The 25,532-nt window shown below is 40.0% G+C and overlaps 1 protein-coding gene across 14 annotated transcripts in view; it reads right to left on the reverse strand.

Moving 5' to 3' along the window:
- Positions 1 to 25,532, reverse strand: part of LOC110566737 (ubiquitin carboxyl-terminal hydrolase 29-like) — a 221,102-nt gene that overhangs the window by 194,118 nt on the left and 1,452 nt on the right. For 8 of the 14 annotated variants that reach the window (XM_060375810.1, XM_060375800.1, XM_060375802.1 and 5 more), the window contains exon 2: positions 19,362 to 19,450. The exons of 5 other annotated variants lie outside the window; for them this stretch is intronic. The gene's annotated coding sequence lies outside the window, so the exon portion shown is untranslated. Of the gene's footprint in view, positions 1 to 19,361; positions 19,514 to 25,532 lie in introns of all 14 variants that reach the window. One more of the 14 variants, XM_060375799.1, reaches the window with a different exon arrangement.

The following is a 25,532-nucleotide window of genomic DNA, read 5'->3' on the forward strand; positions in this document are numbered from 1 at the left end:
TCATCTATACCTCATACAACCAACTGAGCATGCTCTGAAAAGCCCAGAGTTGAAGGATCCCAAAGCTGGCTAATATGTTACTGATCCACAAAAAAAAAGTCATTGCAGACTTCACTTCTCCCCTTCGCTCTTTCTTGCCCTCTAGGACCAAGGCTATTCAGCAGGCTTAGCACACCTCCCCCTCTCCTTGACCTCTCCCTCGTACACTCTCTCTGTCTCAGTAATGATCCTCCTATCTCTACACATGAAGAGCCACAAGCACCTGGAAACTTTATTGACTGTCTTCTAGACTCACATCAGCACCTTGATCTTGGAATTCAGCCTCCAGAAATATTTGTACATTTCTGATGTTTAAGTTACTGAGTCTGTTAGTACTATGTTTTGGTGGCTCTAACAAGTGAATCCAGTTAGGGATCTGAAATTACAAAAAGACAATATTCTATTTATTTCTTCCCACAAGAAAGAGCTAGGCTAATCAGGAGTCTCTCTGAAGCTTGGTACTCTTCTATGCAGGGTCTGGGGGCAGCAGAGGACAGGTGCTGTCCGGCTTTCAAAGACAGAAAAGGATTGACATTGACGTCATCTGCAGAAGTGTGGTCTCTGGAGTGAGACCCCACTGGATTGGTTGGCAGGCAGAGGCGTGTTTATCAGACTGAGTCCATCTTTGATGGGCCCCGGCTCTCCAAAGCAAAACAATTGTTTGGCTTGCAGAAGCGTGTCCACTGAGGCGAGCTGTCATTGATCAGCTGAATGGGCTTGTTTCTGATTCTGATATCTACTTCCTTCCCTGGCTAAGAACCAATACAGCTTTTCCTTAGCTCATAGAGACTTTCTTATTCTTGACATTGTTTTTCAGGTAACTGTGGCTGTGATAGACTGTCAGTGGACTGAGACGAGAATGTGGTCTGCATTACTTATCTAAATATATACAATGCCTACAATTGGCATTCCATACATGGGGACTATCATCATTTCATCGCGCGCACTGTTGGGAAATTTGCATGAAACTGGGTAAAGGATGTGCATATGTCCAAGTTTAACTTTTATTTACTTATTTTTCAATTTTAAGATTACATTTGTTGTGTGTATGGCTGTAGGTATGTGTACTTATATATGTAATATACTATATACGTACGTACATACATACATACTTACATATGAATTAACAGATCTGTGAAGATGAGAGGGTACAGGTGATGCTGACCATGAATCTTGAATCATCAGTCTCACTCAGCCTACAATTCGAAGGAACACTAGAGCCCTTCAGTTTGGAAGTACACATGCATCTGGCCCAGGAGAATCTGGTGGGAGCTAGAAGTGACTTGACAGGCTTTCTCGAAATACAAAACCAAAGTTAAGCCAAAACAAAACAAAAACAGCAAAAGTATAAAAAAGAAGAAAGAAAACAAAAGGCAGGGATAGGCAAATTGGACTGACTAGTGCTGACAAGTTCAGTAATTGATGAATAGAAAAACTTGGCTGTGACAACATGAAGGTCACTGTAGACCTTGATGAAAGGATTTTCTGATAGAGATGCCCAGCCATTCAGGGCTTTGGACAAGACACACTAATTTCAGTTGGATTTTCTTTTTGGCATCTACCTGTGTATGTGTGTGTTTGTACGTGTATGTATGTGTGGGTTCATGTGTATAAGTGTGTGTTATGTATATGTCCATTTGTATGTAAGTTTATGTGAGTGTATGTGTATATGAATGTGAGCATGTATTGTGTGTATGTGAGTGTGTACATGTGTGTATGTCTATGTGCATGTCTGTATAAGTGTGTGTATGTATGTGTATGCTAGTATATGTATGTGTATATAAATGTGTGCATGTATGTCTATGTGCATGTCGTATAAGTATGTATATATCTATGTGTGTATGTATCTATGTGTCTTTGTATATGTGAGTATATGAGTATATGTGTAATATGTGTATATGTGTATATCAATGTGTATGTGCATGTGTATGTGAGTATGTATATGTATGTGAGTACATGTGTGCATGTGCATTCATGTATGTGTGTGTGTGTGTTTGTGTGTATGTGTATGCATGTGTAAAAGCTGGGCTATGCTGTGATGGATGGGGAGAACATATAAGAAATAACACCAGATGCCTGGGGAGACATGGTGGCAACAAGGGTGTGGTCATGAGGATAGACACGCTTACAAAAGAGGTTGGCTTTCTTAGGCAAATATGGAGTAGTGGAAATAGAGCCCTGAATCAGACTTCAATATCAGCTTCCTCTCCCAAAGGTCAAGGAACATCTCCGAGAAGAGGAGGAAAGAATGTAAGAGCCAGAAGGCAGGGAGGAGAGCTGTGAAGTGCTGTCTTCTGGACATGTTTGTGAACTCACAGCAGCTGTGGTTTCCTACACAAGACCTGACCAACACCAAACTTCCAACATAGATGGGAAAGGGGATTCCCAAGACCCCACCCCTAATTGAGAAGCTCCTGGCACTTGGTGACTGCTGAGGAAGGGACAGTTAATTCTCTTGAGTGGAATGGCATTGGTAGGTTAGCCATATCGCAGGGTTTGCCCCAAATCCATAAGAACATAGGCAGCAATGATTGAACTCAGTGTATTGGTTTTTAAGAAGGACATGAAGGTGGGTGGGAGATATTTAAGAAGGACATAAAGGTGGGTAGGAGATGTTTAAGAAGGACATAAAGGTGGGTGGGAGATGTTTAAGAAAGACATGAAGGTGGGGGAAGAGATGTTTTTGCTGGAGAGAAGATGCCTAGGAAGGTTGTGAGCAGGGAGTAGAAGATGGATACGATCAAGATATGTTGTATGCATTGTAAAGTGGTCAAAGAATAGGTACCAAGTAAATTAATAAAGTTTAAAACAAACTTTAGGAAAGTTAAATAAACGTCAAGATGTGAGTCTGAGGTGTGTGATCCCTGGTGAGAGGCCTCAAAGCATCGTTACAGAGCTATGGGTCCACAAGAGCCTCCTGACTAACATCCTCATCTCAGCGTGGTCCCTTCATTTCTGAGCTAAATTGCAGGTGGAAACAAAGACATTTCTACCTTGCTGCCTAGTACACAGGGGTGGGTGTGTGGAGGGGAGGAGAAGATAGTTCTGCTTAGAAGAGGTGGCCACAGTCTCTTCCTAGTGTTCCCTAGAGGAACAGTTCCCAGTCAGCAAGAGACTACTGCTCTTCCGGATCAAATCCTAGTTCCTGGTTTTCATCAAATCATTTGTTCATTGCCCATTTTCCATCATATTGTAACACAAAAGCTCTACAACTTTTGCAATGACCAGCGTTGAATATGACCCCAATTCTTACCTGTTGAACTGCATTCCAAATGATACCCCAAGTTAGATGAGACGATGAAGCAATAATAAATATTTCACTAGGACAGTGAGAAAAGGAGCTTGCCACCATGCCCGATGAGTAGAGTTCAACAGAACCCTAGAACCCACACAGTGGAAGAAGAACACCAACTCAGACAAACTGTCCTCTGACTTCCATACTCCAGCCCTGGCATGCATGCTCTCCCCCCCAGCACATACACACATTAAATGAAAATGTAACCAATTTTTTAAAAGAAATAAACTTATTTTTTTCAAATGTTCACTATTATGACATTGTATCTATATCAAAGTACAAACACACAAACACATACAGAAATACACTGGCTTTTGTTTGTTTGTATTTAGTGGTATTAGTGTTTCATAAGGTGCTAAAAATGTGGCCTAGCCTCCCAGGTGCATTCAGGTAGCAGCATGTTTAAGTGCTTTTCAAAGGCCTTCTGTTTGCTCCTGGCGAGTGTGATAAATGGCACTTCCAGCAAAAACACCTCAGAGACCTGTCTGCATGATCTAACATGGATTTTCATTTCAGAAAGGTCATGGAGAACAGATTAAGGGTACAAATGCCAGAGGATTGGACCCAAGGCAGGAATCCAAGCTGAAGGGGGTGGTGGCCTTCACCATATTGCAAAGAGTAAAGTGGGGTATGAGGGAAGAATTATTTTAGGAGACAACACCAGAAAGGCTGGTGACAGATGGGACAGGCCAGGTGTGGCAGGAACAGCATTCATGTTTCTTCCCTGGCTCCCTAAGATGAATCGTGGCTAAGAATGAGTGGATATGAAGTCCCTTGCTGGAGCAGAGTCTGATTGCCTCTTCAGTTCTGGAAGGAGATAAAGTATATCCCCTCTCCATCAGTAAAGATATTAAGTTCTGAAAGTAGAACAGACAGTTTGTCTGTTTTTGTTTTTGTTTGTTGTTGTTGTTTTCCTTTGTGGGACTCCATGGGAATGGAAAATGGTTCAAAAGCCAGAGGAAGGGCTGTGGAGATGGCTCATAAGTCAAAGGGCTTGCTGCACAAAGCATGAGGACCCAAGGCCAAAACCACAACATTCACATAAAAAAGTCAGCTATGATGAAAAGGCTGTACTTGATCCCAGTACAAGAGGCAGAGACTGGACGATTCATGAGGCTCGCTGGCAAGCTCATCTAATTGAATCAGTGGGATCCAAATTCAGTGAGAGACCCTGTCTCAAAACATAAGGTGGAGAGCGATTAAAGAAGATTCCTGGTGTCATTTTCTGGTTGACACACATACAAGGTGGGAGTGAGGAGACATCAAAAATACTAAAGCAAGTCTGTGACACAGGTGTGGGATGTTTGTTTGTTGAGATAGTGTCCCTGAACCAATCAGAGTGGACATGCTTAAGAATGGAATGACTAGGCCTTGGTCAGATTTTAACCAGTTTCTTTATGGGAAGGATGGCCTTTATCCTATAACAGAGAAGAGAGGAATACTGGTCAGACAATTGCAATAACAGAATTGTGTGTATGTGTAAGAGAGAAAGAGACAAAGAGACACACAGAGAGACAGAGAGAGAGATGTATGTGTGTGACAGATGTATGTGTGTACCCAGTGTCTTTGTACAGAACAGAGAACTCCTGACAGTTGGTTCTCTCCTTCCACCTTGTTTTTGAGGCAGATTCCCTTTTGATTTTTCTACTGTGCTGTGTATCTAATGTTAGACATCCAGCAAGCTTCCAGGAGATTCTCTTGTCTCTGCTCATCATCGTGGAGAAAGGAGTGCTAAAACTATAAGTGTACATTACTACACCCAATTTCTGTGTTAATGCATTCTGAAATTGAGTTCTGGTCATTAAATTTGCATAGGGCTTTTTTATTTTTTATTTTATTTTATTTTATTTTTGACCTACAGAGCCATCTTGCTGGGCCCAGCTTATATTTATGACTATTAATGACACCTACTATACATCTGGAATTTTCATTTATCTCAGTCAATAAATTTTTCTTTTTATTGAAGCCAATTTGAAGTTAAAAATCTTACTTTAGATCTCAGGTCATTTATGTACTTTTTTCTTTTTCCTGTTGCAATAAATTCTATGAGAACAGATGGTAAATATATTTTTTTCATTGCTCCAGTCTCTTTGCCTAAAACCATGTCTGACATTGCAAACATTGTTCAGTGTATGTTAGTGCTTTCATTATTCATTTGATATTGGTCTCACCCCAATCCCAACAAGCTCATTTCCATGCAACACAATATTCAGCTTTATTTTAACTCATTTCTACATCCCCATGATCCTAGTATATATTCCATATAAATAGCACCCTTTGTCCCTTTCTCTTATTATGAGAAATAAGAGACTAAATGCCATATCTGCTTTGATAACAATTGCATCCTGTGGACCAAGCACTGTCTAGCATACAAAACCCCACACCCACTCCTCACTGGTAGAATGGATTGATAAATGGTGAGCATGAGGGAAGTTAATGCCACTGTGGTTGGTAGAAGCTTCTGAAATGAGAATGTGTGACTCTATGGGGTCTGCAAAGAGTCATCAACTTTCTGCAGTTCTGGAGAGATCAACAAAATTCTTGCACACTAACAGCGAGTTTGTCAGGGCTCTGGAGAGTTCTCCCTTCCCCCATCAACTTAAGTGGACTCCAGTTGTTCTGCTTTAGCCGATTTCAAGACTTGTTAACTACAGAGTCAGGTTCCTTCTATTGCAGTGGAAACTGTAGCTGTTTGGGGAAGGCTGGGAAATGGGCAGGGACTGAAAATTTTCAACTCTTGAGACAAGCTGGGGGAGGGGTGCTGGGGGGGGGGAGGCAGGAATCTGACCAGCATACTGTCAGGTCCCAAGAAATTTAATAAACATCAAATATTTAATGAAGATATGAGACCAAAACTTTTCAATGCTGCTATGTGGGAGTTCTCAATTAAGGTGACATAAATAAGGGCTGGAGAGATGGCTCAGTTGTTAAGAGCACTTACTACTCTCGCAGTAGACCCAGCTTGGATTCCAAGTACCCATGTTGGGCAGTTCAAAACTACCTGTAACTCCAGATTGATCAAACCTCTCCAGCCTCTGAGGAACACCTGCATTCATGCTCTCCCTCCCCCCGCCTTGCTCTCTGGCTCTCTCACATACACACACAATTTATGTTTTTTAAAGTGATGATATAATTATCACACAGCACAAAGTTTATAAATTGCAGTTTATTGGGCATAGCCTCCTAATCTCCTATGTAATTGTTTGGAGATAATTATTTATAAATTCCTTTGCAACACAGTTTTCTTTTCTCCTTCAATTCTTTTTCTAAAAGGATGAAAGTCATCTTCCATCTTAAACTTAACAGTCGCTTTAGTGTGCCAGACAAAACACAGGACAGGCAGTATATCCAAGTTGGAAATTCTTGTGGGTTTTTTTTTTTAAATTGTTTATCTGAAATTCAAATTTAGCTGGGTTATTCTGTTTCTTTTTTCATTTGCTAAATCTGGAAGCACTAGTTCTCACACTGCACTACGCTGCTTTGTGGCAAAGGTGAATTGGTTTTCTCTCCTCCCCCGTTACACCATTCACCCAACAGTAGGTCAGTGGTTCTCAACCTGCCTAATGCTGCGGCCCTTTGTTCAGCAACTCAGGTTGTGGTGACCCCAACCACAAAATTATTTTCATTGCTATTTCATAGCTGTAATTTTGCTACTGATATGGATCATAACGTAAATATTTTTAGAGATAGAGATTTGCCGTGGGGTCTCAATCCATAGGTTGAAAACCACTGCTCTAGATACTACTTTTTCAGGGCTCAGTCTCTGGGGAAATAGTTATTGAGTGGGTTAAGAATACAGTTCAGTTGACAGAGTGCTTGTCTAGCATACATGAAATCCTGAGTTGGATCCCCAGGAATCAGGCCAGGGAGGCAAGACAATAAGAGGTTCAAAGTCATCTTGGCTATCATAGGCTAGCTATGATATATGATACACAGAGAGAGAGAGAGAAAAAAACACATACATACACACCTATGTATATGGTTTTTTCTCTACAACATAATGAAATCCATTGAAAATATGATTAAGGTAACTCTAAACTGGAAACATACTTTGAAAGGGCACTGCCTAGCATATAAAACCCCATACCCTAATCCTCATTGGTAGAATGATAGACTAAACAGATTGATCACTAGTAGGTATGAGTGAAGTTAATGCCAGTGGTTAGTAGGTCAAAGGAGTGTTCACAAATATGAATCTCAAAGAACCTCAATTCCTTGGGTATAATAAACAGAGGCCATCATTCCACTTCCCATTCTCTACAAGGAATTGCTAAGTAGCCTATAGCAATGAGCATATGCAAAAGTTGGAAGCCTGCCTTGGAAAAAGATGGGAAAGATTGGGGGCTAGATGCATTCACAGAGTGCCTGGGCTGGGAGCAGGGTACCTGAGTAAGTGCAGTTCACAGGTGTCCAAGCAGGAAGCTGTCCCAGGTGGCTGCCCTCAGCAGCCCATTGGGAGGCAAGGAGTCACTTGATGGCTGCACAGCCCAGGTTCCCTAAGGGTTAAAAGAGCCTCAAACCAAATGAACAGTAAGAGCCTGGGGCCTACTCTTACCCTACCCCCACCCACATACCTTTACTCTACAGTCGATGAGTTCTGATGAGTTCTCAGAACTTCGTGTGCCTAATTAGCATTGACCAGAGGAGGAGAAAACCTGTAAGAGGCTTAGCAAGGGGTCTAAGGATCTTTTGCCAAGGTACCTGACCTTTAAATAGCTTTATTGAGATTGGATTCACGGAAGTCAAAACTACACATAGCATACAACTCAGTGTTGTTGTTTGAAGGAAATTTATAAAGCAGTAGTTCCTGGATGTCAATCTATTTCCAGATCAGCTGTGGGCCATCACCAGCACTCACTGTTAGAACAACCTCCCCCCCACCCTCATGCAATGTGTGTCAAATCCTCTTTTCCACCAGCCCATTTCTGTGGGTTGTGGCTCTCAACCCTAGGGAAGCATTCATCTGCCTGTCTTTAAGTTTTCCATTCCCACCATTTCATAAAAATGGAATCTTCACAACTTGGCCTAACTTCTTTTAACTAATCAGTCCTTGATGTTTATCAAAGTTGCAGTTCGTCAGGAGTCTGGCTCACTCTCAAGAGGTTTTCGGAGTTTAGAACTGCACCGCTGGACATCCAGGTGAGTTATGAAGAGTACTGAGTGTGACTGGAAAGAAGAGGTCTGGCCACCCCCACTCTCACCACTCCCCCCCCCCCCAACCTCAAGTTTGGCTTCTTCAGCCAATTTCTCTTTACCCTCAATTGAACATGATTCTTTTCTAATTTGCTGATGGGAAGACTGTTAAGGTTGTAGACTTTGTTCTCTACCTGGCTTGGCTTTAGATCCAGGCACTCTCCATTGCTAGTTACATGACTCTTGTGTCTTGGTTTTCAGGAAACAGTGGTTTCTGGATTAATTTGTGACTGAAGAGAAATTTATTGTATAGATTCAGCCATGTGGCTGAAAACATTAGCTCTCTGTTTCCTGAAGGGATTCCTACTTTTATCTCTCTATCCATCCATCTATTTATCTCTTCGTCAACTCATAAACAAACAAACAGGACAGGTAGAATGAAAAATACCTTTAATCCCAGCACTTGGTAGGCAAAGGAAGAGGCTCTCTCTGAGTCTGAGACCAGCTTAGCCAACACAGAGAATTCCAGGACAGTTAGGGCTGCATAGTAAGACCTCATCTCAAAAACAAACAAAAGCAAATAGTAAAATCCTAACCAAGTCCCCATGGCTTCAAAATGGCTATTTTAACTGTATAGAAGTCCATTTGCTGTGTGGAGATTACAGGCATGAACGACTATGTCTGGTTGTGTGTAGTGCTGAGGATCAAACCCAGGGCTTTGTATATGTTAGGCAAACGTTTTACCAACAGATATATGCCCCTAGCTAGGATCCTGTGTAAAAAAAAAGGTGGTGTGAGATTTTGTTAACAAGCCGCCCCCCCCCCCCCTTTTCTTTTTTCTTTTTTAAATGTCCAGGTCAATTCTGTAACATAAAATTATTTGCTCATTTTGCACAGGGTGGAAATTTATTCCTCCCTCCTCCAAGATTATTTTTTATAATTTTGGTCCTTTTTTTTCTTTTCCCTCAGGAATGGTTGTTCAACTCTGGAAGTGAGCCATTTGCTTGCTATATGCAGATTTATTTGATTGCAATCAAATGCTCTAGCTTTAAGAGCAGGCATAATCTTCGGAGGTAGAAACAGAGATGAGTCCCAACTTCTTCCCAGTAAATGGAGGAGTGTTGAACAATTTTCTTAGCCTTCTCAGGCCCAAGATTCGCCCCCAGAAGTGGATAGCAATGGCACTACCTTCCCTGGCTGCCTGGGGGATTAACCGGAACTCTCTGAGTGAGCACAGCACCTGGCGGCCAGCGACTATTGCGCAATTGTCAGCTGTTGTTATTTCATTATGCTGAGTTCCTTCCAATTAAAATCACTGAGGGATTGTAAACCTCTGTGGACCAGTTAATTAAAATGAACTGGGACGAACTCCACCGGTCTCTAGGCCTTGGCACGCTTTGCAGGACGGATGAATTATCTGTTCCTTGAAAGTTGGAAGAGAACTTTATGCTCCTACTATAGTCGCGCTGTTCCTTCCCTTTTGGTGTGAAGGGGGGAGGGGAGGTTACTTTTAAAAATACTCTCCTGCCATTTAAATAAGAGTTTTAAAATGTAATCCTAAGAATAAGGTCGGCCAAATCTTTCTGTAAAAAAAAAAAAAAAAAAAACAAAAAAACAGTGGCAAAATATCAGGCTTTGTAGCACATACAGTGCCTTCTATTTTAAGAATTATTTTTTAAAAAGTGTGTGTGTGTGTGTGTGTGACACACGTGCCCACACTGAGTGCAGCTGACTGCAAAGCACAGGAGAGGGCCTTAGAGTCCTGGAACAGGTGGTATTGCTCAGACTGGTGAGTGCTCTGAAAGAGCAGCCAGTGCTGCTAACCATGAGCCACCTCTTCAGCCCTACAATCTGATTTTTACTGGTGGTCAGTTATTACTTAACCATTGAGCCATGTGCCTTTAGACCCATTACCCCCACCTCTTTGTGCCTGTCCCCCTCTGTAGAACAGGATTTCCTAGCAGTGCCTACTGTAGACAGGGGTCATGGGTTCGGTAAGCTATCAGCTCTAAACTGCCTGGACGCTTTCCTGGTTATCAGCTGTCGATATTCAGGTTATCACCTCAAAGTAAGGCATGTTCTGGGCTTCTAATGCCTGTGCGTTAAGATCGCTCTCTCTCCTCTCTCTTAAAATGTATAATGCATGAGAATTATTCCTTGGGAGAGTGAAGAAGGTTGTCTATAAACTGACAAGGACTTGGAGCACATTTTGATGAAAGCACTCCTCTGACATTGCTAAGTTCTTAGTATCTACCTTTTCAGAATGATACATTTCATTATGGCTTTCAAATTTAATAGCCTAGAAATGTACCCAGTGGTTATTGAAGAGTTCAGGTATCTAGCAGATTTGGGTTTGATTCTGAGATCTGCCATCTACACTAACTTGTAACCTGGAGGGGGGAAAGAATAAAAGACACTAACCTCCCTTCTAACCTAAGGCTCACCTCCCTTCTATGAAAGATGGAAAGAGGAGTTATCACATACAAGGTGTGTAACAAGTCTGGGGCAGGGCCTTACACACTGTAAAATTTTAATAAGTGATACTTATTATTTTTACTATCCTCCAGGGAATTCGCTCAGGAACCCACTTAAGATTAAAAGCCATTTGCTGGATTTTTAAAAGTGTTCTCCTCTTACTGTAGGTCTCAAGTGCCTACCTGTGGGGCTGCTGGAAAGATGGCTCTCTGGTTAAGAGTGCTTGCTGCTCTTGCAGGGGACCAGAGTGCCTGTAATTCCAGCCCCCGGGGATCTCACCCTCTCCTTTGGCAGGTGGCATTCATGCACATGCATGAACACACACAGTTTCTTTCTCTCTCTCTCTCTCTCTCTCTCTCTCTCTCTCTCTGAAATGCCTACTTGTAGTAAAAGAGCTAATTGTTTCCCAAAGATTGCCTTCATGAGCCTGTCTGTCTTACTTTCTCAAGGGTGGGCATTTCTGAAGCCTTTCCAGTACATCTGTGTGGGGTTGGTTTAGAACATACTAAGCAGTATAGACTGAGCCAGATATGAACCCTGTCTTTTTTTCAACTTCTTAGGTTCTGAACTTGAACCTAGGTGGGTAATATCCTCTATGAGTTACAGGCTTATCTTTAAAACAAGCCACCTTGGTTTCAGTTTCAATAAGGCTGCTGGGTGGATGAGTGCACCCACACATATGTTTTTTATATCAGCTTTATTAAGCCATTACTCACATACCTAAGATTTGCCCATTGCAAGTGTGTGATTTGGTAGCACCAAGTATACGACAAGAGTCACCAAGCTATCACTGTAATCAATCTAAAAATGCCCGACTCTACACTCTCTCCCTTCTCTCTAGCCTTAGGCCACCATTAAATTTACTTTATAAATTCTCCTTTTCCTGACAGTTCATGTAATGAAATTATCTGGTAGATGGCATCTTATGACTGGCTTTTTTTGCCTAGCAGATTGTTTTCCAACTTCATGCTATAGCATGTATCAGGATTCCATTTAGTTTTAATTTAATATTTTTTAAATATTTTGTGTGTATGAGTGTTTTGCATGCATGTATGTCTGTGCGGCGCAGACAGGGGATCTGTTGGATCCCCTGGAACTGTTGTGCTGAGCACTGCACCTTAGTCCTCTGGAAGAGCAGTCAGTGCTCTTAACTGTCGAACCATTTTTCCTAACCTCTGTGCTTCTTGACCACAGATATAGTGTGACCAGGTGCCTCTGGTTCCTGCCACTCCCCATGACAGACTGAGCTCCTGCCAGCTCCAGCTTCCCTGCCATGATGGAGTGTACCCTAAAACTGTGAGTCAAAATAAGTTGACTTTGCCATGGTGTTTTATCTCAGGGACAGGAAAAGCAGCAAATGTAGCATGCCTTCTGTCTTTCTAAAGACACCCAAACAGTTTGTGTAGACTCAGACTGCTAGTTCTTGGGTACTTGAAAGTAACTGACAATCAAAAACTGACATTTCAGTTTCTGCTTCCCTAAAATTGGATGCACTTCTCTAAGGTTTTCCAGCTCGGTGGTGTAGAATTAGGTATTGTGGTGGAAGAGTCTGACCTGTGGAGTCGCTGGTTACGAAGCTTTGAGTAAGCTTCCATTTCCTTATGTTGAAATATAATGGAAGGCACTGGAGAGACGGCTCAGAAGTTAAGAGCACTCGCTGCTCTTGTAAAGGGCCTGAATTTGGTTTCCAGCACCCATGTTGGACAGCCTACAGCCGCCTGTAACTTACACTCTAGGGGACCCAACGCACACTTCTGGCCTCTTCACACCACTAAACACACATGATGCACACATGTACAGACAATTTAAGGTAAAAATGAAAAATATATTAATGGGGATATCTGGCTCCGAAATATTGTGAAGATTAACAGCAAAATACATATGTTGCTTGATGCATATCTAACTCCTAAAAACTTCCCAATAAATATTTATTGTTATTTCATGGATTCTATGGGGTGCTAGGTAGTGTGTGTGTGTGTGTGTGTGTGTGTGTGTGTGTGTGGTGTCAAAGCACACGTGTAAACAATGTGGGGGCCCAATGGTGACATTGGGTGTATTCCTCAATTACAGTCCTTTTATGAACTAAGGCAGAGACTCTCAAATTTTTCAAATCTGTATTTATGCTTTCTGATTCATGTTTTACTTAAAGGTTTTTCATTTATTTATTTTTTTATGGGAAGGGCTTATGTGTAGAGGTCAGAGGACAATGTATGGGAGTTGGTTCTCTCCTTTCTCCATGTCAGTCCTGGAGATGACTCTCCTACTGAGCCATCTTGACAGTTCCATGTTGAACTTTTGTCTCCCTGTTGTCTTTCCCCACTCATTTTAGCTTTGTCCTATGGTGCAGCCAAGTAGGAATGCATTTTATCTTTTGCCTCAGTGATCTAAAAGTGTGGTCATGGAAGCCATACTCCTAGTTCTGGCTATATTCTAGAGCACTGACATGTGAATATGGGTAGAAATTATGGCAGTTTTCAGGTCATGCGCAGGATTGGTGCTAGTTACACTAGTGGTGATTCCTGTGGTATACCAGAAGTTGTGGCTCTCTGAAGTCTCTAGTTTGCAAATGGCTGAAAGGGTCCTGAAGGGGTCTGATTCCATACTATTAATAGTTCTTTAGCTGTTCTCTCATACTTTTTGTGTGTGCTTGCATGTGTGTGTGCATATGCATGCATGACAGTGTACATGTGTGCCCACATGTGAAAGCCAGAGGACAATCTGCAGGAGTCAGTTCTCTCCCTCCACCACATGGGTCATAGAACAGAATGGAGGTTGTCAGGCAGGGCTGCAAGTGCCCTTACTTTGGGAGCCATCTTGCTGCACCCACCTGGCAATTGGTCTTTTAATATTTGGATGTAGCAGCAGTGTGAAAAAGCTGGTTGTCTTTAACATAAATGTTTTGGCTTTAGATTGTGTAGCTCCTTGAACAGGTAAAAAAAAAAAAAAAAAAAAAAAAAAAACAAAAAAAACACCTAAATTTAAATTTTCCTCTAAGAAAGCTTGGTTGGATTTTTATCACTGAGGACTGCAATGGAGATCTGCATATGAATTTATGTATCAACGAAACACACACACACACACACAGACTCAAGAACTTGTTTATTTCTTTTGTAAATTAGTGTTTATTGTAAACTGGAGCTCTGGTGGAGACCTCTGGAGTCCCCACTTAACATCTCCACTTACTTTAAAATAAGCAACTCAGCTGTTACATATCCCAGAGACCTCTTACTCTCATGCCTTGCTGTGTCTTGCATCTCAGATATCCACCAAATAAAACTTCTGTCAACCCAGTCTCCCCAAACACAATCACAGGGCTAATGTCTGATGCTTTTTTCTTTGCCACACATATACAAATCATTAGCAAGATTTATTTATATAGTCTTCAAAGAAAGTCTTGGAGGTGTTCGCTTCTCCTTGTCTCTGCCATTTCTGTGCTTGGAGTTCTGTTGTTCTCTGTCTAGGCAACTGCCTCATGACAGGCCCTCCCTGTTCCCTCGCCTTCCTATTTCTGGTCTCCTAGCTATTTACACAACAGCCAGAATCATCTCTCAATGGATGGTGTCAGGCCTTATTTAAAAGTATTCAGAAACTCCTTACTGTATTTAGGATTTTAAGATTACATTTTTCATAGCTTTTGCTCTCTTCTTTTTTTCTTACATTTTTTCCAGTTCTGTATGTGTGAGTGAGTGTGCATATTTGCATTTGTGATATGTGGCAGTTGCATTGCACATGTGTGTTTGTGTGTGCGTGCAGGTGCACAAACATGTCGAGGGCCAAGAATGATATCTACAGTCATCCTCCATCAACTCTTCCATGTTAATCATTAACCCTGGGCCTCTCGAGCAAACCCTGGGTTCTCTGAGATGGCTAGTCTTGCTAGCCAGCTTGCTTTGAGGGTCCCCATCTATGCTTTCCAACGCTGAACTTACAACACTGCTGCCATGCTCACTCAGCATTTCTGTTAGCTCTGGGCATCCAGACTCTGGCTTTCCAACTCAAGCCGCAAGTACTCAACCACTGAGCCATCTCCCCAGCTCTGTATATTTGGAATTAAAGTCCTTTTATTGGCCCTGACTCCTGATGAGTTATTCACTTTTCCAAATCCATATAATTGCATCAATTCCCTTTAACGCCCCACATTGTCCTTCAGATATTCTGGTTGTGTGTTTTCCTGCCTGTTTTCCTTTCTTTCCTTCTTTCTTTTTTTTTATTTTCCTGGCATTTATGGTTTTGTACAATACTATTGTATGTATTGTATGTATGTATGGATACTAGGATACTATTGTATCCATCTGGAGTGTTTCCATACCTGGCTCTTAAAATTTAGTCTTAGCTTCTCCTCAGAGATACTTTTTCTGATCACTCTGTCCACCATAAAAGCAGTCTTCCACCAATTGAGTCTTCCCCTCCTCTTCCTCCTAAGCAGTTAGCATAATTTTTACACGTGTATTTGTCAGCTTACCTACTGAATGAGTCTTCCAAGCTAGAGATTAAAACTCTAAAGATATACTTAACTAAATAAATGTCATTCACATGGGAACCACTTTGATTTTATTCTTAAGGAGCCATGCATACAACCTGGCATTTGCTCATATCAGTGGTAGTGGCCAAATATTAACTAAAGAACAGCTGAATCCACTTTTGGTTATATGAATTCTGCCTATTGATACCAATGCTTTCTTATGATAGCCTGACTTAAATTTTATTTCTGACTCTAGGCTTGAGGCAGAGCAATTTGCATTCATTGGAAATTGTATTTTTGAATTTTTATTTTTTTTCCCAGGTTAGCAATATGTACTATGATGCTGTCTAGGGAATCTGGGCAGGAAGCCATCATTCCCAACAAGCCACATGATCACAGGGCTATACAACAGCTATCTTCTTTCTAAAATTAATTTACTTATTTTTTTCCTTTAGGACAGGTTCTCATGTAGCCCAAGCTGGACTCAAACTCACTATGTAGCTAAGAATGACCATGAACTTTTGAACCTTCTGCCTCTACCTCCCTATTGTTGCGATTATGGGTGTGCCTTACCACATGCAGCTTTGTGTAGCGCTAGCAGTCAGACCCTGATTTCTGTCCAGGCTAGACAACTATGCTACCAACTAATCTATAAGACCAGCTATAAAGAGAAATCATACAGTGCTCAGTATTGTTACACTGTGTTTGGTAGGTGACATTTTAACTTTTTATTTATTTAACATATATGAGTGTTTTGCCTGCATGGACATGTACCATGAATACATCTAGTACCCATGGAGTCCAGAGGAAGTCATTAGAACCCTGTCATGGAGTTAGAGGGAGATGTTTGTGAGCTACCATGTAGGTGCTGGAAATTGAACCTAGGTCCTCTGTAAGAGCAACAAGTGCTCTTAACTGCTGAGCTATCTTTCAGCCCCTAAATTTATTTTTTAACTTGAGATATTTTCACTTTACAATGAAAGGAATTAGTTGTACGCAGTGCCATCATAAGTAGAAGGGCATCTGTAGCTTTACTTAGAAGTTAAAATGTTGGAGCTGGAAAGGTGGCTCAGTGGTTAAGAGCATGTGCTGCTCACCACAGGACCCAAGCAACATGTGGGGCAGTGCACAACTGCCTGCACCTCCAGCTGTAGGGATCCATTACCTTGTCCTGGCCTCCTTGTACCTGAGACTTACATCCACCCATGCTGTGCAAGCTCTCTCATGCATGCATACACACACACACAAATTAAACATGCTAAAACTGAGTCTTGCAAAAGAACTAGAAAAATCTAACCAAATAAATAGTTACTAAGGAGATTGAATCTACGATTCAAAACTTCCCAAGAGAAAAGTATCAAACCCTCAGTTGTAAATTCAACCAACTATTCTAAGAAGAAACAATGTTAACACATCACATTCAAAGATACTGTAGAAAAGGGAATGTTTTTTAAACCCATTTCTCAAAGGCAGCATTACACTAACACCAAAGCTAGGCCGGGATACTACAAGAAAATACAGGTCACAATTCTTAATGAACACATGTGCAAAAATCATCTACAAAATACCAGTAAATCAAATTTAGCTCATTAGAGGATCAGGTACCTAGTCAAAGGGGGAGGGAAGAATGGTTTAACAACCATAAGTCAAGCACTGTGGCAACCACTTCACTAGAATAGGGTCAACCTAAAGCTCTGTAGTTAGAGAAAGGATTTAGCGAGGTTTAGCATCATTTCAGAATAAAAGCCCAGTGATTTAAGTGTGGAAGAAGGTTATCTCAGCATAACAAAGACCAGTTTTTGGCAAAGTCACAGTAACATAATAATGATAAAAGTTTTCCTTCTCTTTCTTCCTCTAAGAATCAAGACATAAACATTTTTTTTTTTAGACAAAGTCTTTCTATGTAGTTCTGGCTGTGTAAATCAAGCTGGCCTCAAAATTCACAGAGATCCTCCTGCCTCTGCCTCCCATATGCTGGTATTATAGGTATGTGCCACCATGCCTGGCAAAACAAAAATGCATTCTTTTACCACTTCTTGTCAACATAATCCTGGAATTCCTACCCAGAAAAATTAAATCAAGAAAAGTAAAAGGCATTAGAAAATAAAAAAGTAAGATGATTTGTCTGTAGTCAACAAGACTTATATATAGAAAACCCTATTTTTTTTTTTGGTAAAAAAAAATTAACATAAAAATAACCTGCCAGAATTTATAGGTTGGTTCAATAAAGTTGCAGGGCACAAAATCAACATAGAAAAATGTTGATTTTATACTTATGTTACATCAACAGAAGGAATTTATTTTTTAAAAATCAAGAAAATAGGGCCAACAAGATGGCTCACTGGGTCAAGGCACTTGCTACTTTGTCTGACTACAACCTTAGTTCAATACAGTGGACCCACATGGTAAAGAAAGAGAACCAAGTCCCGGAAGTTGTCCTCTGATTTCTGACACACTAAGATGCAGGCACATACACATATGCACTAAGAAAACAACCAAAGAATGAATTGAAGCAAGTAGATGTACGCAACGAACACGGAAAGACAATAAATAGGATTGTTGCAAACCAATTTGAAACCTCCACACAATAGAGGAAACGTGCAATGCAAGGACCATGAATGAACTGAAAGAAGCTACACGTAAGTCGTATACCTGCTAAGGAGTTAGTGTCCTAAATCCGTAAGTAACTTAATAGCAACAACAAAAACAATCTTTTAAAAAATAAAATTACTTTCTTCTAATTAACTGTCTGACAAAGACCTCACACAGCTTGTTTAAGCACTCAGACATGAGCCAAGTCCCAAACTCCATTCATCCCAGTGAACTTCTGTACAGTTTCAAAGGTCCTGATTAGGCCCTGGGGCTTTATGTGGGTTTTACACCATCACAGTCTCTTACACTTTAATGTACCTACCCACTGCACGCACACATTCACACACACTCACACTCACACTCATACACACACATTCACACACACTCACACACACACTCACACTCATACACACACACTCACACTCATACACACACATATTCACACTCACACTCACACTCATACATACACACACACATTCACACACACTCACACTCACACTCATACACACACATATTCACACTCACACTCACACTCATACACACACACACATTCACACACACAAAGAAAACTACAACAGACTAGAAACTAGAAAAACAGTTATCTTTATAGCCTCTTTTTAAATCATGTCCTTTACCTGCCTTTCTGCCCTTCCCCTTTACCTACTATAACCTCTTCTTGGTCTCTTCTTTAAATATTATGCTGTGCTCACATGTAAATCTCTGTGTGTATGTATATATATTAATTAACTTACATATGATATATATATATATATATATATATATATATATATATACACACATTATAGGCTGGGATCTAGATATGAAGACCAAGGTGTTTTGTTTTTTCTGAGTTTGGGTCATTTGTTTCATATTTTCCAAATCCACCCATTTTCCTGTAAATTTTGTGATTTCACTTTCTTCACAGCTGAGTAATATTCTGTTCTTCTCTCCCAGCCAAGGAATTTTAAAATAACAATGGCAAAGTACTCCAAGAGACATTTATCAGAAGACACCACCAGGTACGTGAAAGCGTGCTTAGTATTCATTATCGCAGGGAAAGGCAAACTAAAGCCACAATGAGATGTTACCTCATACCTTCTAGACTGGCTGTTATAAGACCAATTTATGAGCATGGATGTGGAGAGAAGTGAAAGCAACATGGAAGTTTGTAATTATATATCAAAGCATACCATTGCATGGCATAAATATATGGAATTGTTATCTATTGATTCTTACCTACCTTAACAGACGAGAAATCAAACAACTTTGAATGTACATTTACTAGTTTAATAGTAATAAACCTAGTAATAATAGTAATATGTTAACACTTTAAGTGAAAAAAGACTTTTTGAGACAAAAGATTACCTGGTAGCATCGTTTTACATCTCTGCAAATCTCTTCAGGGTCAGCCTTGATAGGGAACAGCTGGATTCTCATCTGCTTGAGCCTTCAGCCTGTTATGGTATCACAGGTCATAGAGCCTCAGGAAAATGCCACTGCACGCTTGGAAGCAACAACTGTTACAAGCAACGAAGACAATGCTGTGTGTGTATGTGCGTTTGCATGTGTACATGTGTGTGCAGGTGACTATGAAGGGTCATTGTCCCTCATCTTCCTCATTCACTCTCCATTTTATATTTTGAGACAAGGTCTTTCACTGAACTTGAAGCTCACCAATTAGGCTAGACTTGGTGGCCAGCAAGTCCCAGGGATTGTTCTGCCTCTGTCCCCCCAGCACTAGGATTATAAATATGTTCTGTGGCCAGCTTTTCATTGTGTTGGTGCAGGGGATGGAACTCACGTCTTCAGACTTGCAGGGCAAGTGCTCTACCAACTGAACCATCTCCCCAGCCCAAACAGAAATACTGAAAAAAAATATTTATTTTATTTTTATGTGCATTGGTATTTTGCCTGCATGTATGCCTATTTGAGGGTGTCGGGTCCCCTGGAACAGGAGTTACAGACAGTTGTGTGCTGCCATGTTGGTACTAGGGATTGAACCCCAAGGTCCTCTGGAAAAGCAGCCAGTGCTCTACCAAATGAGCTATCTCTCCAGCCCAAACAGAAATATTTTTCATTGTTGTGGCCCCATGAATTTGTGGGTTCATACTTTGAGATAAGGTCTGTTTTAGTATAAATTTGGAATGATAGAGATAATTGTACAATAATATTTAAGATATGTTAATGATAGATATTTAATGCATTTTAATACATCATATTAATACATATGATAGATATTAATACATTTTTTGTTTTAAAGTTTCTAACTGGAACATTTTATATATATATATATATCTTATAGATGAACACTTTATGGATATTCTATCTTTTCAAGAATCTTGAAAGTGGGGGTTAGAGTCAGAGCTACACAGAAAAACCCTGTCTTAACCCCCCCCCCAGATTTTTTAAAATCGGGGACTAGAGAGATGGCCCAGGCATTAAGAGCACTTGTGCTTTTGCAGAGGGCACAGATTCAGATCTCAGCACGTACATGGAGGGTCACAACCACCCATAACTCTAGCTCCAGGCGGAATATAACATCTTCTTCTGGAGCCCTCAGATAATGCATGCACATGATGCAAATATATACACCTGTATGCACGAAAAAATAAATCTAAAAAGCAGAATTATAAAAAGCCACAAACTTCTTTCATAAACAAAAGAGGAAACTATTATAATATTGTAGCAGGTACAGAAAAATAGAAATTGAATGGCAGTAAAGGGCTGTTTAGGACATACTGGCTAAGAATTCTGCGGAATAGAGGAAAGGCACTACCCCCAACTAATCACTGATATTCCAATCATATTCCTATACTAAAGGCTGTGGAGGAAAGCCAGCATCCTCAGAAAGAGATATTATGCCTGACAGGAAGATCTCATCTGCAGGGTTAGATGACAAAGAGAAAACAGATAAGCAACGTCTTTAAGCCTTCTACCTGGCTATGCTGTTAGTCAAAAATATATTTTAAAGGTATTGCAATGAATGGGAAAATGATCCTAGAAGGAAGGAGGGAGACTTTAGAATGAGTGACTTGATAATACATCAGTCCACAAAATTAGTATTTTCTAATATAAAATGGATTTGGGGTGGTTGGAAGTTAAAGGATGTAATTAGCTGGGTGCTGTAGGACATGCTCTAAATCCCAGTGCTCAGGAGGACTTGAGGAGCAGATTGATGTCTGTGGGTTCAAGGCCAGCCTTGTCTACATAGTGAGTTTCAGGGCTACACAGTGAGACCCTGTCCCAAAACAAACAAAAAGCCAAAGCTAACTGAACAAACAAACAAAATAGGTATAACTACAATTATGCTAGCATGAAAAATTCAGTGCATTGCTAAGGTGTGCCAGAATCTTTGCTTTAATACATTTAGTATTTGTAAATGTTTTTTTATACATTAAGAACTTAAAGAATTAACAGAAATTGAATGGAAGAATAGAGCAAACAAACAGAAGGAAATAAAGGACAGTAAGAAAAATTAACCAACCCAACAGAAAACTGGAAAAGAGAATATGAAAAAGAAAAGGCATATTAAATAAATATGTCCATAATTACATGTGTAAACAGATATACTCTCTTTGTCACTTAACAGAAGGACTCTGGACTTGTTCATTCCTAACAACATGACTTTGAAATACTTAAAGCAAAAATTACAAGAAGCAATGAAAAAAAGCATTGGCATATTAGTTTGCATTAATTGGAACTATTTAGAGTGAATGGATAAAGCAGACAAAAATTAGAACAGTGGAAATGTAAACACAGTTAGCAAGCTTGGTCTTATGCATATAAATGGAAATTAATGCCTAGCAATTAGAGAATACTGTTTCTTGTCTAAAACCTTGAACAATTCAAAGTTAACCAATCATACCTAAGCTAAAAGACACCTTAAAAAATGGCAAATTTCACAGACTAATTCTATTTGCCTGCAATGCAGTGGATTTTCAAAATGTACATTCAAAAGACAGTTCTTTTTTTACGTAGAATTCAGAATCGTAAACACATTCCTTTATGCCACTAATGGAAACAAAGTGCAGATCTGAACCATGATGAGGTATGTCGGATCTGGCTCAAGTGGCACTTGGAGGAGAATTTATAGCCTTCGATGCATATGTTAAAAATTAAGAGAAAATAAAAATAAATGAGATAAATATGCAACTCAAGAAGCTAGGAAAAGGAGCTCAAACAACTAGGAAAGAAATCAAGAGCAAATTAAATGACAAAGAAGAAAGAATGTGGTCGGCAAAATCAAAAGCCACTTTTACAAAAAACAAAGACATAAAGTCTTTGGCAAAGCAAAAAAACAAAAACAAAAAAACAACAAAAAAACAAGAACAGTATCAATAAAAAGCAATTCTCACTGGAAAAAAGGTAATAAACTGTAATCTAAAGTGTTTTATAAGGCTTGTATAACTTTGATACCAAAGCCAGACAAGGACAAAATAATAATAATGAATAATAACAATACAAAGTGTGAACTGAGACACAAAAATGATATCCAGCTGCATGTCTGTATAAACCATAACCTCATAAGCATGGTTAAGTAGGGTTTAGAAATGTAAACACAGTTTAACCTCAGAAACGACTGTGAATCACATCCTTAGTAGATAGGAAATCATCAGATCTCTCCAAATACAGAAAATACATAAAATTAAACTCATGAATGGTATGATTTTTTTTTAAGCTAAAATTTTTATAGCCTTCAGTGAACAGGCTCAGCCAAAATGTCCACAGTAGGCATTTGTATTCGATGACAAAGATAAGACCATCCTTTCTCTCAGGTTTAGGATCAGACTTATTTTGTCTCACAACAGAGATAACGACTGTTAATAAAAGTTTAAAACAAAAAACAATGATTAGTGAAGATGTTAACATTTTAAAAATCCAAGGGAATTCTATAGAAAGATAATCAATTAACAATAAACGCCAGCCAGTTCAACAGCTCACATACCAACACATGGACAGCAACGGCCAATATTCCCTTCAAAAAATGTATAACCCAGGTCAGGTCATGAAAAAAACATCATATAAACCCAAACTGAGACATATTCTATACAATAGTTTTCTTTGTACACACCAAAACAGCCAAGTTTATGGAAAATAAAGAACGCCAAGAAACACTGAGGGCCTGAATGTGTGTGTGTTTGGTATAAGTGGTGGTAGTCCTGTGTGTGTGGTATTGGGGATTCTGTGTTTTGTGTGTGTGTTTCTGTGTGTGTGGTGTTGGGGTTCCTGCATTTTATATGTGTGTAATGTGTGTGTAATGTTGGGGTTCCTGTGTTTTCTGTGTGTGTGTATGTGTATGGTTTAGAGGCTCCTGTTTCTGATATAGACATTAATGGAAAGATGGGTAAAATCCAGACATAGTCTGTAGTCTCAGAGTTTTGTGCTAGTATTGATTTCTTTTTGACAATGTCCTGTGCCAAGGTTCTGTTAAGATGTTCTCATTCAGGGAAAATTGCAATAGAAATTTTTGTATTATCTTGACAACTTTTATAAATCTGAAATTATTGGATTTTTTTTTTTTTTTTTTTTTACAAAATAACCAAGTAAAAATGACTGACAACAATGAATAGGAAAAATACCTGCTAAAGACAAACAGGACCCTTATAAGAAAAAAAAATCTATTATACTATCTTGTTCATATCTGTAGGGTATGAATAAACTGTGGCACAGACTGTGGTCAGAGATGAAAGCATTTGATAGCATGACATTTGCTGCCCTATCTAAATTACTCTCCAGCCTTAATAAAACATGAATACAAATCTCAGGAGGATATTTCATCAAACTTGACAAGCCCATTTGAAAATTCATTTGGAAGCAACAAGGTAAGGAGCTTTACAGAGCATTTAGGAAACCAAAGAGAGGGCGGCCCCTTTAGAAGTCAAGGCATCATAAAGCAGTGTTAATGAACACGGTGTGTTAACACACAGAGGTGAACAAATGAGCCAACGGACCAGATCAGAAAGTTCAGGAAGACACCCTGATATAGAAACATTGAGTGTGTGTGTGGGGGGGAATCCATATCACTAGAAATACAATACAAACATTTTTTAAAAGCCCTAAAACATAATATTTATTAGACTATCTATTAGCTTTCTTAAGCACAATTTTTGTCAGGCATAATGGCATCTTTTCCTAAGGAAAAAAATTGTTGGATTTTATAGTACCAATATCTGACGTTGTTTCAAGACCCTTAGGTACCTTTGCACTTTGTTGACAGTGACTAGTGGAAGCCAGAAGGCAGCTCAAACTCGAAAAAGACATTTTGTTTGCCTTGAAAGATCAGTGTGTGTTCAAAAATCTGTTCAGTATAGTGTGGAGAGTGTCAGAAGGAAGAGTTTGGAATAAAAGAAACTTAGTAGGAAAACTGGGTGGAAATATATGGGACAAATTTGGGGTGTGTTTTGAATATAGTCAGGATACCCTGAGTTTAAAAAAAAAAAAAGATTGTGAGATTTTTTTTTTATCTACAACAAAAGATGCTGTTTTTAGACACGAGCAAAAAGAAAAAAAAAATGAACTACACCCACCCCAGCCCTATAACATGCTGTTTTGGGTGCTTTTGAGTTGCCTGTTAAATACATGAATGAAGCATCTGGCTTTCACGTGGATTGTTGAATATATGAGATTGGGACTCAGTGGAGTGTTCTGTGGCATAGAATTGAGAGTCAGGATTCACTGGTGTGTGACTAAGCATTAAACCTGTGACTAGGTTAGGAAATAGGTGGCTATCTAAGGAGAGGTTGTGTAAGAATGATGGCCACATTCTGATGTGAGAACATCCCGTGCTTGGGGATTGAGGAAAGGAAAAGACGACTATGATAAGGGAAGAGGCTATGGGTAAAGAGGACCATGCAGTGTTACCCCAAACCATAGAGAGGGTTACTGTCACTGCTCGTTTTCAGATGTTAAATGTCATTGCCGGATTAAGCATGAAGACGGTAAAATTGTCATGCAATTTCAGGGACAGGCAAAAGGAAGTCTTCATATATTAGCCAAAAACATGTAGTGAGGCTGTGGAGTTGATGAAAAGAGCCTGAGTGACAACAGTTTGAAGAGATAGTGGACATGGGGAATACTGGGGGGGGGGGGGAATCCTATCTCTGTGGGAGTTCTTTCAGCCTACTGAATTCCAAGAGAGCAGATGAACTGATAAACTGGTTTTGCAGATAGACGGGATGAGTCCTTTGAATATGGTAACCACCCCCCCCCACACACACACACAATAAGAATTTTAACAAGATTTTAGAATTCCCTGGGGGCTCCAAAGCCAATCTCTGTGGGGTCCTAAGCTTGAGAACTGTTTAACAGCTCTCCGTGCGAGCAGATTGCGTAGTCAGATTCAAAGACCCAAAAACACAGTGTGGCATTCACCTTCGCGGGACAGTGTTTTCACTCATATTTTCCGCGTATGTGGCTGTGTGAGATGAGAAAGCCTATCCAACCAAGGTCCAGGGCATTAAAACTACATACCCTATCCACAACCCCGCCACTTCACTATCTGGCAAGCAACCCCGGATAACTCCGTGGTATAGATAT

The sequence above is a fragment of the Meriones unguiculatus genome, chromosome 1 (genome assembly GCF_030254825.1).
Source record: "Meriones unguiculatus strain TT.TT164.6M chromosome 1, Bangor_MerUng_6.1, whole genome shotgun sequence".
NCBI lineage: Eukaryota > Metazoa > Chordata > Mammalia > Rodentia > Muridae > Meriones > Meriones unguiculatus.